Source organism: Lagopus muta, chromosome 12 (assembly GCF_023343835.1).
Source record: "Lagopus muta isolate bLagMut1 chromosome 12, bLagMut1 primary, whole genome shotgun sequence".
Taxonomy (NCBI): Eukaryota; Metazoa; Chordata; class Aves; order Galliformes; family Phasianidae; genus Lagopus; species Lagopus muta.
The window spans coordinates 3,950,575-3,967,838 of record NC_064444.1 but is presented as its reverse complement, the minus strand read 5'-3'; the positions used below and the strand labels follow the sequence as shown (position 1 = coordinate 3,967,838).

Sequence of the window (17,264 nt, the reverse complement as noted above, 5' to 3'; positions counted from 1 at the left end):
CTGCTGTGGCTCAACACGCTGCGATGTGCTGCAGAAGGCAGGGCATCCAGGACAGCAAAATCAAACCTGAGCTAAGGGAAAGAGCTTTTCAGTGTGTTTGCTCTCTATGAAGCTGAGCATATAACCTCAGTTCTGGTTGGTGAGGACCAGCAAGTGAGTATCCCCCACTATCAATGGGAAATGGTATATATTGAATTGTTGCTTTAATTTGTGTTTTGGAGCTTTTAACTCAGATGTCTTGCACATGAATAGCTACTACTTCCATATGGGCATCAAAGACCATACGCAGGCATTTGTTCATGCAGATGGAGAGGCAAATTAAGCTTCTATCTTTGACAACTGCCCCCTTGGTATAACAAAATTCTTCCAGATCACAGATACACACAGCTTACAACTAAGATGCCTGAGTCTTGGGTCTGTAATAAACACATTCCCCGCTCCTTGACGTTTTGAGCTCAGAATTCACAAATGCCAATTATCTTTTCTCAGCATAAGAAAGTGAAGCAAAATAATTGTCATGGTCTGGAGATGATGATGAGCAGCCACACATTTCACCATTATGATTCTCACCTTCCTGCTTCTTCCTGCTCTAGTCAGAAGAAAGTAAATCATGATAAGTAAAATTTATGATGCAAATTAATCAGACTTTTTTCTTTTTCTTTCTTTTTTTTTTTTTTCCATCAAAAAAGGCTCATTTGCCCAAATGAAGAAAGTTTCATATAAATGCATGTGGGTTTTGTTCCTGTCTGCCTGAGCACAGATGTGTTTCCTCAGGCTCCTGGAAGCTCCTGGCTTCTGAACACCCCTTTGGCAGTGTGGGAGCAGCTCCCCACAAGCAGAAGCCCTGGCCTGGGCTGGAGGCTTTGGATCAGGAGCATACCTGTAGCACAGGTGCTCTGGGAGCCTGATATATTGAGAGATTTGTGTCTCTTCACATTTAACCTTGTCTGTCTTTTGTTTTATTGCACTCTCATTGTCTGTTTTTTTCCTTCTTTCAATTATCATTTAGTGTAAGCTCAAAAATATCCTAAACACAAAGATTTTTCTTTCCCTCTACGACTCCTCTCACTTCTCTCCAGCTCCTTTCCTTCTCTCTGCTTCTAGCTTCTCTTTTCCTTCTTTAGTTGCAAAATAGGAGCTTCAGAAATTGGTCTGCAGCTGAAGTTCACTTCTTTCAAATAAGTCTCCTCTGATCTGGGGACTCTTGGATCCCCTACTTTCCTCTTGGTCCAAACCCTTTCTGGTTCCTCCAAACATTCTCTTGAGCATTTATTTCTTATGGTGAGAAAGAAAAGAAAGTCAACCAAAGGAACATGTTATTGAGCAGGTCATTCTGTTAGCAGAAACCGATAGTAAGAATAAAAATAAATCACAGAGCTCTGACACTCATTTTAAAAGAACTGATGGGAGACAAGCATAAAAAACAAAAGCCCCAAAGCAGATTTGAACAAGAGGGCAAACAGCATAGATCTAAAAGCCTAATAAAGCCTCAGCCAAAACAATCTGAGAGAGAAGAGAGTTCCAGGAGAAGGGAGCATGAAGAGCGTATGCTTGACTCAGTCTGATTAGAGGAAATAAATAGGGATGCAGCCAGCCTGAGAAAGGAGAAGGTTCTGAGTCAGCATATGCAGACCAACCCAGGGATGAAGCTATGATGGAAGTACAAGACTTCCAGTGACCTTGTATATGTCATGTGTTTAATTTTGGCATTCTTGTTTCAAAAAAGAAACTGCAAAAAATAGACAGGATCCAGGGAAAGGGCAAAAAAAAAAAAAAAAAAAAAAAAAAAAAAAGAAAAGATAAAAATAGTTGAAGCTTCAATAAAAGAAGATGTTTGAGAATTCTTCATTTTTATAACAAATAAAAAAAAAGAGAATGTACCATATTGAATAAAGTGTGCTAGCCTAGAGGCCAATCAGATTATCCCATTCAATATTTCCTGTAATAAGAACAAGGTGATACTGAATATAATGAAAAGATAACACAATATACAATGTGTAATTAGTATGTAGCATATTCTACCTGAGTTAAGGTGGGATGCATATTGGCATTATCAGCAGCTATGTGTACACATCAATTTCTCTGCCTTAAAAAGTGAGCATTAATGCAAATTTTCAGGCTTTTTTTTCTTGTTTGCCAACATGACCTGGATGACCATTAAGATGTTAATGAGTTGCTGAGTAAAACAGTGGATTTATCCAGAGGGAACGTTGTTAAAACACAACCCCTTTGAGTGCATATGAAATACATGACCAAAAAGAGAGTTTAAAATGGGCAACTTTCCAAGAGCTGAAGTGACATTCATTGAGGCCGGAAGAAAGATTTCCGTTGACTTAATGGATACTGGATCGGGCCTTCAGGAGGAAACATAATGATCCCAGTTAATGCCAATCGTCAACCATCAGGGAGGGATGAGGTGTGGGCAAGCACTCTGTTCAGGTGGGCTGCCAAGTTCAGTGTGTCCCAGCACCTCTCTGTGATCCTGACTGCATTCAAGTCCATCAGAAGTGGTAGAGCCCCAGCACAAGGTGATGTTTCACTGTAAAAGGAAACACAAGATGGACGAGTGGTTCTGCAGGGGGCATTTTTTGTGTGTGGGAACAATGGTTTGAGGCGATCCAGCAATGGCTCTCTACAAAGCAAAACTGTTTGTTTGGGTTTTTTTAATCCTGTGAATGTTTTGAGCTTTCCAAACATACACTCAGAACCTCCCTAATTTCTGCCTTAAATTCCTGCAAGACAGAACTGATTGATGTGAACATAAATTTACACTGATGTTAAATTGATATAAGCAGAAGGGCAGATAATTCCTAACAAATTGGATGGGAGTCGCAGAGAATGATGAGTCCAACACCAGTTCTGCTTCATGTCTCATTGTCTTCCATGGTTTACACATGTCTGCAGGCATTATAAATCATACAAATGAACAATTATAGAACATCCATATCTCTCTGTCTGTATGAAGTCTGGCACTGGGATTAGTTAACCGAATTTTTGAAGGGATTTAGTTAAAAACTGTTTTATGTGTATATGTGTATTTGATATTTAAACAAAGAATCAAAAGTTATTCAATATAAAAATCATCTTAAAGGAAGTCTACGAAGAGTATAACACATGTATACAGCTGGATAAACAAACAGTGTAATAACTGTAGGAGACTCATTTGCAGCTAAAGCACCACCTAAAGATGTAATTCTCTATTCTTTTTTAAGTCAGATTGAGCTAGCCCCTTAAGTTTCTGTAAAGCACAATTCATAATTCAAGGTTTTGCTGAGATGTTAAATTATACTTTCAAAATATTTAAGATTCATTTCTCACTAAGTGCCAAACTATATTTCAGGAAAAAAAAGAAGGATGTAAATTCATAGTGAGAATTTAAGTAATGTATTCCGTGAGAGAACAGCAAAGTGCTGCATTTCTTTTATAGTGACACATTAACCTCCTCATATCAGAACGCTGAAAGGAAAGAAAGTTCCTTCTATTCAAGAAACTGAAAAATTGTACTTTTCTCCATTGCTGTTTGTTTGCATTTTTAAGATTCCTTTAAAGTAAAAAAGCTTAGTGCATCCCTGGAATGGGGACCAGATAATTTCCATCCCAGGCTTCCAAAGGGAATGGCAGAACAGACTGCAGGTCCTGCAGTGTGCTGCTTGAACTGACACAGGTGCGATTGGGAAATAGCAAAAACAGCATTACTTTGGCAAGAGTGGGCATCTTGATTTAATCCATTTTATTTAACCCAGTGGCAAACCACTGGTTGTAGAGTTGAGTTTGGCACGGAGAGAGATTTGGGATGCCACCAGCTAGAGGGCATCAGTGTGTTTAAAAACATGTGGTTGCCACAGTGCACCAAAAAGATCCATCACTGCTGGTAAACCCTCTGTTCAAGGTGGAAAAAAACACATTCTGATGAGCAGAGAACAAAAACTGCAGCTAAGATTTTCTAAAAATAGCTCATGCCAAAATATCCTGATGTTTTATTTGACCAAATCCCAAAAGCAATAGATTAAGCAAACAGAGGAACTGCAGTTGAGCTTATTTATCTCAGCATCTATAAAGCAGGCAGGATAAATTGTTCTGGATGCTGGAGAAAGTGGGGAGCTTTGAAGTCCCACTCATGTGCCTGACAAAAGGCAGTTAGTTGTGAGAGATAGGTGGGAGACTGAAAATCACACATGCTAAATGTTGCCATTAATGATGCAGATAGGAGGAGGAGAAGGGTGTGGATTATATCCCCTACTGACACATACTGGGAAGCATTGTGGAGCACTAAGGAAAGATCAGGATGTTCATTTCTCCTTGCCACTCTTGGCCTTGTTTCCCTTTTCCCCATCTCTGGCCCCCGGAATCCCACAGCATTTGCTGTACTGTTATTCCCATAGAAGAAAGGGAAAACAGCCCCGGAGCTGAATGCACCCCATCTTGTAGAGGGAAAGATACATTTTTACCTCTTTAGAACTGAGAAGAAAATCGGATACAGGTTCCCAGCTTCCCAGAGATGTGATTTAGCTGCTAAGGGTGGCTGTGGTTAGTGCCTCCACTTCCCACTCTGTCTGGATCCCGACCCTGCCATCAGCAGCAAGCAGAAGTCTTTTACTCAAAGTGACAAATTAATTCTGGAAAGGAGTTATGGGCTCTGAATCCCATTTTTGCAGCGTCTCCTATCTCACGGATGTGGGTCAATGCTAAACCTAGGATATATGGAGGATTTCAGCTATACCCTCCTCTTTAGTATTTCCTAAGGCAGGCTTAAGTGTTCCCTGCTTTACTCGCTGCCTGCTTTGAATCTCATTCTGACGCACTTAATCCTCTCCATTGGCCCCAGAGGGAATTCAGGCATCTCGCTCAGCTCTGCGCACTCCTGGAAGAAGGCCCGCCACCGCTCCGCTTGGAAATGCCAATTTCTATTTATGAGGCTGTTTTGGGTCCTAACAGCAGTAATCATCCGAGAGGGCATGTACCAACCACTTACATGATAGAACTCAACGGTTGCCTTGGAACCTCACATTCAGCTCTTGATGCAGAACGCTGGGACAAGTACTTTTCTCTGTCAGGAGCTTCTCATCAAACCGTTTAACCCAAGAGAGGTTCCTCAGAGGCAGGGGAGGAATAGGAGAGATTATCTACTCTGTAAACTTTTTGTGGTCCTGGAAAGATGTGGGGTTTTGTTTATTTGTTTGCTTTTTTCCCCAGAGGGGAATTTTAAGCCTAACTCCCGTGTAAACAAGGGATCTCTAGAAAATAAAGCTAAGGACAGCAGTTCTTTCTGAGGCAGAATTGTCCCTAAACCAGAAAAGAAGGTTGTTTCTCTTCAGATTACTTGGATCCCGGCATGGTTTTGGAATTGAGGCAGACAGGACAACAGTAGTAGGGCTACAAAGTGCCCTTGCCCGTCCCCCCATCTTCCCTACAGTAGGTCTCAGGACAAAGTGGGCAACTCCAGATGGCAATCAAATGAAAGAGGTAGGAAATATTGCAAATATTAATATCCACATAATAGAAATAATAATCAACAATTCTACTTTTAGCTAAAGTCAACATAAAGTGCTCTTACACAATAAACAGTTATTTCACTCTCTCTACTTCACCTGTTGCCACGCTTTCCCCCGTATCATCTCCTAGGAGCCTGCCATCCTCTCCTACCCTTGCAATAATGACTGAAAAACAGCACGAGGCTCAGGAGTGTGTCACATTTTCAGAAGATACTCTCAAAAACTCATCAGCTGCTGAAATGTTTTAGCTTTTTATTGTAATAAAGATTAAAACCAGACTAAACAAGACCTGTGTAGCACCCTGGATGGGGCCATACAAAGTCAAATCTAAGTGGCCAGGGGTTCTTGAGTTCTCAGCTTTTTCTCTCCTCATAAGGAAATATTTCTCTTCACATTGATTTGCTGTTCTTTTTCAAAGCTTTTTTTCTATTGCCATTTTATCTTCTGGTATCTTTCATCTGTCATGAAAGCTTAGCTGCTCCTATATTGCTAGAACTGCTGCTCAACAAGTACTTGCATTCATATGGTGTTGATGCCCTACACTATGAGAAGGGGAGCATCACTCATCCCATCAGTGCCTTTGGACCACATCTGCATGCAGCTTCTTTTCTGGCAGCACATATCACAGAATCACAGAATCACAGAATTGTAGGGGTTGGAAGGGACCTCCAGTGATCATCGAGTCCAACCCCCCTGCCAAAGCAGGTTCCCTACAGCAGGTCGCACAGGTAAATTCTATCTGCTATCTAATAGCCTCGAAGAATCCTCCCCTTTTCATGGCTTCTGAATGCTTTTAAAGTTACTTTCCCACCTTTCACTGCATTTCCTTGTGCATTAGATGAGGGGGCAAAGTGTAAGTACCAAGAACAGAGCAGGACTGAGACTGAATGGAGAAAACAGTGTGAGTTATCAATCCAGGTGATCTCCCAACACATTTCAACATGCAGCTATTTAACACCACCAGGAATATGAAGTCTGACTTGAATGGCCAATGAAATTCAGCACTGAAGTTTTGAAAGAGTTTATTTAAATGTATTTTCCTCAGCATTTTCCTTATAAGATATGAAAAGCCTCTCTTCTGCTTCAGTAGTTACAACACATATATTCTCTTGGACCTACAAACTCATTCTCTCTTGTTTGGATGCCAAACACATTCAAATCTGTCTCCAGCTTTCATCTACTTCAAAAAGGTGTGGGTTTTTTTTTGTTTGCTACTGTTATGTCTGCTGTACATACCAACACTGTAAAAGCTTATCAAGTGTTAACAGTGTTTATCTCTAAATTTTGCAATTGTTTTCAGATACATTGTAATGTGTTTTTCTCATGTTCAGCTATATTTCATTAAGAGAATGTTATAGCTTTTATAATCTTTGAGCGTTAGTTTTAAGATAGATGTATGCGAGTATCTGTCACATTTAATTATCTCCTCCATCAAATTCACTAAGTGGCCTATTAAGAGCAAAATGACTGGTTCATATACTCATTAGAAAAGGGAGATTTCATGGTACAACAAAAAGGAAAGAATTTTTTAAATTTCTGATTCTACAAGAGAGAAAGAAAAAATAACAATGCTTAAATAGGAATGTTTAATCACTTGTGTGAGCTGAAACAGCCCAGTATATTTTTTTTATGCTATTGGTATAAATCCTTTGATCAGTGGTTCGAATCCAGCCTTGTAGGTGGAGAATGTAAACCATTATAATTAGATAGTTGTATGCCTACATAAATGAGTTGTTTTCAGTTTAGTCTTCGACGGATAGGACACAAAAATCCACTCAGGCTCACTCCTCACCAACAAACCAGACATAATTTTACACTAAGATTACTTTTTGGAAATGACTGAATTCTGTGACATTACCAAAGTAATTTTTCCTTCTCAGTACAGTCAAGGGCAGTGTTATATTCCCTATTTGGACCTGACCTTGAGCAGCTGAGAAAACTAGCTGGCTTTCCCTCCGCTAAGAAGTTATTCCTTGACAGATACCTTTGCACCAGAAACAAGGCTTTTCCTTATCGCAGAGGCATGCTCTCAATGGTCATTTTGCCCTTGATGCTGACATCTGAAGGGGATTTGAGGGAGACCATGGAGATGGCTTGGGAAGAGATGCTTGGTGAGATGAGAAGCTCAAGGAAGCCAACCATTGTAACTGTATTTATTGCAATGACTCTCCTCCCTTCTACCTTTGTCTTTACCTTAAGTTCTCTAAAAGTATAATTGTAAAACTTCCATTATGGTCTGCCTGGCACCAAAAATGTCAGGAATGATTTTGTAGATGCGTATCCTTCTTTTTATATCTCAATTGTCCCCTCTTCCTCCTGATCTCTACAGCCCGGTATCTCCATTTGGCCTTCTATTCAACCCCTTGGCATTGTAGCAGAGGCATTTCTTCAGACAAATACTCTCACTTTATGGTTTAGGTATCTAGGTAAAGTGGATCAAGAAGTCTGTTCTGCTGCTGAAACCAGTGAATAGTACTTTTCATCATCATCAACAGTAAAGTGTGTTTTCAAGTACCAGATTTGCTGCTGTGCTTCTGAGTATTGGATTTATAACCTTAGAAAATCAGGATCTGAGGATGTACATATATTAGCTACAAAGAGCATAGCTATATGTAGTAATAGGGAGATTTTCCTACAGATAGCTCGTAGTGTGAGACTAATAAAGGTTTCATATAACAAAGCTACCCAAGGCTTTAGAGCCAGATTTCAATACAAGTCCTAATTTATATTTCACATTTAAATAAATGGCCAGATTTTCTGAAGTGCTAACAAAAAAGTTTGGCTCTTTTGGGTTCATGAGCTGTGTTCAGAAGTGAGAATATGAAAGAGAAGCACGTTGCCAAAGAGACGGAAGCTGCAACAAGTGAACATTTCTTCCTCTTCCCCTCCATTCCTCACTCCCAAATGCTCTCCTGAGCTGCCTGGTCTATAGCAGATGCTAAGCGAGGGTGAGGCAGACTCCAGTCGAGTTTAATCCAAATTTCTTCCCTTTACAGACCACTGTCATTCACCAGGGGCATGCTGTCTGTTTAAGAAAAGGAGAGTTCACAGCCCTTTCCCATCTTCCCTCAGTGCTCCCATTTGTACCCAAAACCCAACTTTGTGGATTCACAAAATAATAGGTACCAAGGTTTTAAGAAATACTTCCCACAGCCTACCCTACTATTTTTGTGAAAAACAACTGCAAGCTGTCAGATGTCTTTAGTTTGTTTTTTTTTGTTGTTGTTGTTGTTTTTCCTAAATGCAATTCTAACTGTTTAAAAGGAATTAAACACAATGGTTTATATAGAAAATACACCTAATGCTCACTCTGATAAAACAATACCTACATGTTTGCAGGTGTTCCACAATCTGCTTGGAAAGTCTGTGAGAAAAAAAGCATCCTGTGCTATATTTAGCTAATAAGAGAGCGGGAGAAACTGCTACAATCTTTCATTTCTTCATTGTTTGATCATTTGATTGTTTTGCAAGCCTTACACCATATGCTGCTAATTGACATACAAAGGATGTGTGCTCTGTTGTCCTCATTAATTTGTAGAAACTAAATATTTTGTCTTCCACTTAAACTTGCTAAGATCCACTCTGAAAAAGTCTATAATTAGGCTCAAACTGTTTGTGAAGTGCAATGAGGGTGTCCTGGCTCTGACAGCTGAGGAGGAGGAGGAAGAGAAGAATGAAACAGCATGAATGAAATCTGTGGGCAAAAGAGACATCAGCTTGAGAAATTAATTTTTGCAGAGTCCATCTCCCAGTAGTGTGGGAAAAGAGAAAACCAGGCTTGCTGTTTTGGTATGCATTAATTGTGGAAATGGTCCTACTGGTGCTGAGCACAGCTTATGTGCCATAGAGCACTGCTACCCATCCCATGGTATGGATCCATCCGCGAGTCCCTCTGCAAGATTAATTAGAGGGAAGTGGAACAGACTCAGTCACTTCCTCACTTTGGCTGTTTTTGTGTATATCTCACTGCACCTGGGAGGTGGGCACAAAGCCTTGGGAAGTCACAGAATCATTAAGGTTGGAAAGATTAAGAAGATCATCCAGTCCCACCATCAACCTATGCCTCTGCCTGCTCTAGACCGTGTCAGCCAGTGCCACATCTGCCCTCTTTCTGAACACCTCCAGGGACACGGACTCCACCACTTCCCTGGGCAGCCTCTTCCAATGCCTCACCACTCTTTCTGAGAAGAATTTTTTCCTAATACCCAACCTGAAAATCTCTCATTTTTTTCCCTCTTAAGTCATGATGTTTCAATGGTTGGCTAAAAGACCACAGTTTCTGGACTGCTAAGCCGCTCCCCAAACTCCACTTTCGCCCTCAGCACTGTGACTTTATGCCACGCATCTCTGGAAAGACTGAATTTACCCTCATTAAGAAATTCAATATCACTATTTTGTTATAAGGCCTCATTAACATGAGTAAAATCCTCTCGTGAAAGGTACCATAGAGCGACAGAATTTTATCTTTTCCCCTTCCTTATAGTGATTACTTTTCCATTCCTGTCATTCAGTGGAATGAACTTCATATTTATTTAGAGCCTGAAAATTCAGATTTACTATGCAGAAAAGTCTGTACAGTTGGCAGCCTGCTTTTCTTCTAGGTGAGCTGAAATGGATGTACGGAGGCACTCCACTGTCTTCTCCAGTACAAATTCTGGATAGTGGCCAGTGTCCTTGTACATTATCATAATCTTTTTATGCCTTAAGAGCAGGAAGTAATCCGTGCTCTAAAAAAGGGGAAAAAATTGACCACCTATCATGCTGACTATATATCTAGAAAAAGAACCAAACACAGCAGAGCAGAAACTGAAGTTGATCAATTCTATATGCCACAGCACTCGCAGATATATCCTCCCAAAGATGAATTTTCTGTCACAAGTCCAAACCTCTAGAGCATAAGAAATAGCAGTAGTAGATACAGAGACTATAAGAAGCAGAAATCTCTGATAGTTCTCTAAATACCTAATCAAAAATCATTATTTTCTGTCTCTAGGCTTGCCTTCCAGGTAGAAATGGAATATTGCCTCTAAACTTTGTTAAGGAACAGATGGGCCTCTGCTCCAGATCAGCTTTCTTTCCAGCTGCAGCAATGCTCTTCATCGTAGAAACACTGAGTATTTGCCTGAAACTCATGAATTACTAAACAGCACTGTGCTGGTTTGTCAGTAATTCTCTGAGAAATAAAACAAAAAACAAATGAGAAGACCCACAGCCAAACTTTTGGACTGAAGCATCAATAAAGGAGAACCACAACAGCTGAAGGTTGTGAAACCTAAAACTTAAAGAGCAACAACTGCTGTGGTTGGCGCTTCTCAGAGCTCCACCCGTGGCTCTGTGGCAGGACTGGCACGCCTGTGGGGATTGCCCTGGTCCCAGAGAAGGCTGATTTGGCCTTGCATTACCTACAGCTGGTTATAGTTGGGATGCTGAAACAGGACAGCAAGTACCTACATATCCTAGGCCACGGCTGCTTTGCTGGAACAACATGACTTAGAACAATGTCAAGGCTACCACAAGCTGTGCTGCATCAGCATTAATCAATACCAAAATCAGATTCTGTGACGTCTCCAGGATGTCAGGTATCCAAAAAATCTTACGGCTTCAAAAATGACTGAAGTCTCTGCAATGAAATATGCCAAATGGTGCCCTTTGAGGTAGAAGGGTTTATACCTGCTTCAGAGAAGGCAGTGCAGAAGCACACGTACCTCCTGGCTGAAGTTTAATGGAGAAACTCCAGCTGGAATAAGAAGGTGTCACTTAGTAAGAAACACCTTTTCTCTGTATTATGAGCTTTCCATTAGCCCATTCTAAATCATAGATTGCTGAATCGGGTTTTTAACAATTCACATAATGAATGGACCTCCTCTGTTATTAAATACAACAGGTCAGTTCTCAGAAACTATTCTCATTTAATGAAGAAAACAGAATTTGATCCATTGTAACAAAATGTGGCAATATTTTAATACCAATTTTTACTTCATGACAACTTTTCCCTATTTTTTTCCACTCTCTGTGTAGCCAACAATTTACTTTCTTTGAAGCAGCATGCAGTAGAACATTAGAAAAATCACTGTCCTCTGGACGAGAAAGATTCTCACTGCTTAGTGCTATCAGGGCACCCCAGTTTGTTCAGAAGGAATCCCTTCTAGATGTGTCAAAGTCTGTTCAGCTTTTTGACCTCTCAAGTGGTTTATTTAAAAATGGTGCATTTAAAAAATGTATTTGTATAGCTTTCCACTCCCTTTCATAAATATCAGTGAAATCAAAAGGTTACATTACCCCATATGCTTTGAAATTTCATTTTGAACTCAATGGGATAATTGATTTAAAATTTAGGTTGAGAGCAAAGTCTTGAAAGTACTCAAAAGCCTGGCAGTATTTCAGCTTAAGCCATGATGTTTTAAGGGCCTCATTCATCCCATGGACATTTTGTGCTGGACAATCCATTAAAATTTTTGCTGTTCTGTTCTTCTCATAAAGACATCAGGACTGCCTCCTTCTGCCTATCTTAAAAGAAAGCAAAAAATCCAATTCCTCCAGTTAAGTCATTCTTTGGCACTGGGAACACAAGAAGTAATTTCTCACTGCCAGCTGGGAAACCATAAAGTCTGACTAGGTCAAGCCCTTAATCCTTCTTCAGCATCACTGATCACATTATCATCATTATAGCAGTACTATATATAGGGAGAGAACAGGAAAGATGGTGCTAACACAGTCTTTCTCTCCTGACAAAGCAGCCTTAGGCAACTGTGCTTTGAGCTCTTGGAACTGAAAGCAAGAATACACCTTTTTGTGCCCACAGAGTTAGAAAAAAGATATCAGGTAAGAAGAGGTTGGGAGAGAAAAAAATCAGTTTTGAAGTCCTAAGTCCAAATATTGTTTACTGAGGTACTGTGTCACCTAAATAAATGAGCTATCCAGTCTGCAGTGTAGACAAATAAAGCTGAAAAGTTGGAAAAAAAGAGAAAATTTTGACTGGTAGGGTCCATTTCAGATCGAGCAATTCCTGTTGTTCCTTCTCCAGAAACACAGATTCCAGCAGCTGAGACTGACAGCCAGTGTTTTACACTCCACAGATTTTAAATATCAAAATGACAGTTTCTCACATGTTGTTGTCCATCAGGAGGAGCCATGATTGCTGTTTGGAGAAGATGTGATTGCCAACCTGTGGCTGGTATGATTGCTCCTTGCAATTTGCTGTTCCCAAATGTGATGCTGGGGGTGGGGTGGGAGGGAGGCAAGCGGCTGAGCTGCAGTGCACTTCCCATATAAATGTGCTGTCCTGGTTTCTCACTATAGTGCTTATGCAATTATAGTCTATATGTTTCTATTTACTGGTCTCTTTTAAATATTTTTTTCATACCCATCCTATACCCACTGGCTACTTCCACAGGAATTAAAGTCCTGTAGGTTTTCCACAGTTAAACAGGGACATTATAGAGACTTCTAATATTCTCACTGAGATCAGGGTTACTGCATCTGACCAATGCCCAGGAACAATTTTCTTGGATGCTTAGCTCTTGGAAGGAGAGAAACAGGAGGAAATCCTTTTGTACCAGATGAGAAAAGTGGCATTATTAAAAAAGAATTCACAGCAGCTCTGATTTAAGACAGCTGCACGCAGCATCATTGGTTCCACTGTACACAGAGCAATTCATTTCCAGACATTGTCTTGTATACTGAGTATATATGCAAACTTTGTTCCATCCTCAGCACAACTATATATCTACAGTGAAAAGCACTGCTGTAATTGCTGGAAGAACACAGGAGTTATTGGCTCTTTAGTCTGCCTAGTCCAGAGGAAAATGATCCTAGGGAAAGTTCTTCTAAACCTTATTAGTGGCAGTTGACTTATAACCTGTATCACAGTAATTTTTACTTCATGTGAATAAAATCAATTGTGGTGCTCTGTAGTGTAACTATCCACATTCACATTATTTGCATATCTAATCTGGTTTTGGATTGATCTTTCATTTTGGTTAGTGCTGCAGTGGATCATGCTGTTTTCTTTTAATTTTTTATCAGCTGTTAGTTTGTTGCCTTTCGGATCAATTGATTGTGACTTCATTAAGTGAGAGGATAAATAGTAGTACAAATGTATTTTTCCTATCCCACAGAACATATCTCACTGCCTCCCTTCCATGGGGTTTCTCTTGCTTCTAGATTAAACGGTCTATTCTTTTTTTCAGTCTCCCTTTCTGGGAAGACTGGACTGCTAATCACTTTTACTGCCTCTATCTGCACATAGAGCCTTCACCGAGATAGGGTGGTCAAGTTCATAAAATTTTGCAGAGGGGAGGAAGAAAAGATGTTGAACTGACATTAATGAAGAATCTCATAGGCCAGTGGTTCCAATTCAAGCTACAATATCACAGCTGAAACAATGTCAGGACCCATTTCACAACCTATTAGAAAAGAAAAACCACCCAACAACAGAAGCTCATAACCCTTTGGATGTCTCCCTGAGAGCCATTCACATAGACAAGTTCTGCAGGATATTGTGTGTTCTCATCTTACCAAGCAGAAAGCATACAGCATTTTGCAGGGAATGTTGGACTTCTGGTAAATTTGAGCCCTTCTCTGCTGCAGTAAAAACAATCTGAATATCCTAAGTATTGGATGAGTGCCATATAATAGAATGGAAAAAAAACCAAAAGGAGATATAAAAATTACTGCATCCAAAAAGCAGATTTGAGCCCATGCCAGGACAAAGAAAGTCAATACACACGTACAGAAAGGAAACAATATTTTATAACATTTTAGAGTATCATTTATCAGATGTTTTGTTTTACCATTGAAGAATAATAGATATACGAATAGCAAAGACCTTTCTCTTTCAAGAGAGTGAAAGAGAGTCTTAATTGCATTGAATTTATGACATCTCTCCTCCATTTGGTGGCGGATCACTCATCCAGGAAGCAGGCGCTAGCTCCACCAGTTGCTTTGCTGTGCACATTCACATATTGATTAATGTCTATCTTGATTTATTTACAGAGGGCATAGGCAACGTCCTGTAACACACACTTGCACTAAGTAACTGTTGATTCATTTTGGACATATGATCAAAACCATTCTGAGGCTTCAAAGCACTTTCGCGTATATTTTTACGCTTTTTATTCCCCTCATTTTGTCCTTGGGGGGAAAAAAAAAGCAGCAAAGGCATGCAAATGTAATCACACGAGCCTCAGATGATGAATATTAAAACTTTGAAAGGTTGCAGCTTTTTTCTGCTTTATGTTGATGTATGTTTGTTGCCATGGGTATGTGTGGGCAATGTGTAGGTGGTTGTATTAATGCTTTGCAGCTCATCAAAAAGTTTATCTGTTTGAAGCCAACAATGATTATTGTGCTTGTCCATGTGATATTTACCCTTATATCTTACGTTGTACACTAATTAAACTGATGTAAAAGTGAATAGGTCGACGCCGTAAAAGCTAATGGCCCACTGCTTTAGAACTCCAGGCATTTGTAGGGTCATATTTATGGTATTAATTTTGAATGTCGAGCTGTTTGAACTCTGCTGAGTGCACTATTCAGGGATATGTCAAAGCAGCATCTTAACTGTGAATTTAGCACTTGAATACTTCCCCTCTAGTCTACAGAGAACAGCTACCACACAAAGCAGGGTAAGTTAGGATAGAGTTAATTCCTGAGATTCTCCCTACGACTCTGATGTTCTGAACTGAAATCAGTATCTGTACAACGTTAATGCTGTAATTACTTTTCATTAGACTTAAAGCTCAACCTTTTCACGGTGCGTTAAAGAATACTCCTATATTGTTTTACTGATCATCATGGCAAATTGCTTGAGAAATGAAGGCTTGAAGGCCAAGACCAGAAACCGGCTCTGGAAGGATTGAGGTGTTTGGGTTAAAGACTGCAGGTCCCTAGTCTCCTTCCTCTCTCCTCAAGTGCACAAAGACTGAGGTGTGTGAGAAGAGGGCTCACGTCTGCATCTCCTCTCAGCATTACCACATGAGAGTGGCTTAGAGTTACTCTAACTCCTTGTGTGCTGGGGTTTGTGGCATGGAGTGCTCATGCACTCATGGCTGGAGTGCAGCTCAGGACCTTCCAACCCCACCTCTAATTTGACAGGGAATATTGCTGCATTAGCACAGAGCTGCACACAGCTCCTATTACTGGCAGCCTCTAACCAGACTGTGGATTCCTGAGGGTCCCAAAAGCCAGTCTATGTGTTAATGTCACAATGCCTATGTCCTTTTCCCTCTCCTGCACTCTGTTAACTGCTATTAGACCCTCCCTGCCAGTTGACACTGATTGTCTCACCAGCTATTAGCCTGTCTCTAACCTTTGTGTTTATTGGAAAAATTATTGAGACAAAGGTAGCAAAGCAATTTGGGCATCATCTGAGAGCTTCTGATTTCCATCATCTCCTATGGGCAAAATGACAGTGGCTACTCCAGTGTAACCCAAACAGCGAGCAGAGGTTAGAATCCACACTGATCCAATTATGGCTATCTGCACTGCCCTCAAAGGCTTGAGGTAACTTGCAGATCAGAAAGAAAGATGAGCTTGTAACTAGCTCAGTCTAAAGGCTTCTGAAGTCATAAGAAATCTTTTCATCAACTTCAGTGAGTTTTGGATCAGGGCCACTAAGAGAGTTTTGACAAGTGGGCACAGAGGAACATTAGAGATTTTTTTGCCCACCAGGTATTAAAAAGAGATGGAAGCAAGGAACTAAACACAGAATCACCTCACCAGTGTAGCACATGCTGTATTTCTGACTAAAGAAAGCAGGTTATTTCTGTGTTCAAGCTGCTGGCCTTGCCAGCTGAATCCTGCAGCTTTCCCTTGCACTCTGTAGTATTCTACGGTACATTGTAAGGTGATTTCTCAGAAAGAAAATACTGTAATTGCAATTAATCAATCGTGCTGTGTTGTAATTAAATGACTATATCAAGGAGGCAGAAATTAAAACTGGAATTCTTAAAACAACCATTCAGTGATATAATTACAGCATACCATACAGAAGCAAATTAGCTTCTGCCTATGTGAGTTCTGACAAACTAATAAACACCTTGCTGTGTAAATGGAGACCAGGTATATTTTCAGACTCTTAATCGCTGCAGCTTACAAGGAAGCAAAATGGCAAATCATTTCTTTTTCTGCTTTGTGAGTGAAACACATTCAGTGTTAGTCTTACCTCTTCGTGTACCCACAACTGGATGTCCTCCTGAGATGTCTTCCCGTATGTCTTCCTGAGATGCTCTGTTCTTTCTTTTTGTCACCAGGATGTTTTCCACCAGAAGGAAATGTCTAGTTCATTTATTCCCTGCTTTGTAGCAAGCAGGATTCATCAGTGTACAAAATTGCACTCGGCAACAAGGAAGGGTTACGAATCCGTTGGCCTTATAATCCCTTATCGTTCCTGTTTGGAAAAGAAGTACATTCAAATTTCAGTGATTGCATCAGAAATCTTAATGATTAATAATATGCACAAAGCAAAGAATGTTCAACAGGTAACCTTACATTTTTTTTTCTTCATATAATATCAAAGAACTTAATATATGTGAATCATCTTACTACAAGATAAATATCCAATGAAATGTTGAAAAGCAATTATGTTAGGAACAGAATACAAAAAGAGAAAATCAGAGTTCATTGAATCATTTTAATTTACTGTCACAAGAGATGTAAAGCTAACAAATGAGAAGATACCATATTCATGCTGAAATGTGCCATAAATATGACAGAGCATCATAAGAAATGCTCTGATATAATTCACTTAAAGCTTGTTCAAATTAATATACT

General features: G+C 40.0%; 1 long non-coding RNA gene across 1 annotated transcript in view; it reads right to left on the bottom strand.

Annotated features, from left to right (window-relative positions):
- LOC125699056 (uncharacterized) overlaps nucleotides 1–16,873 on the bottom strand; it is a 127,742-nt gene extending 110,869 nt beyond the window's left edge. The window contains exon 1 of the long non-coding RNA XR_007379421.1: nucleotides 16,657–16,873. This is a non-coding gene — a long non-coding RNA (uncharacterized LOC125699056). The remainder of the gene's footprint in view (nucleotides 1–16,656) is intronic.
- Nucleotides 16,874–17,264: the final 391 nt, after the last annotated feature.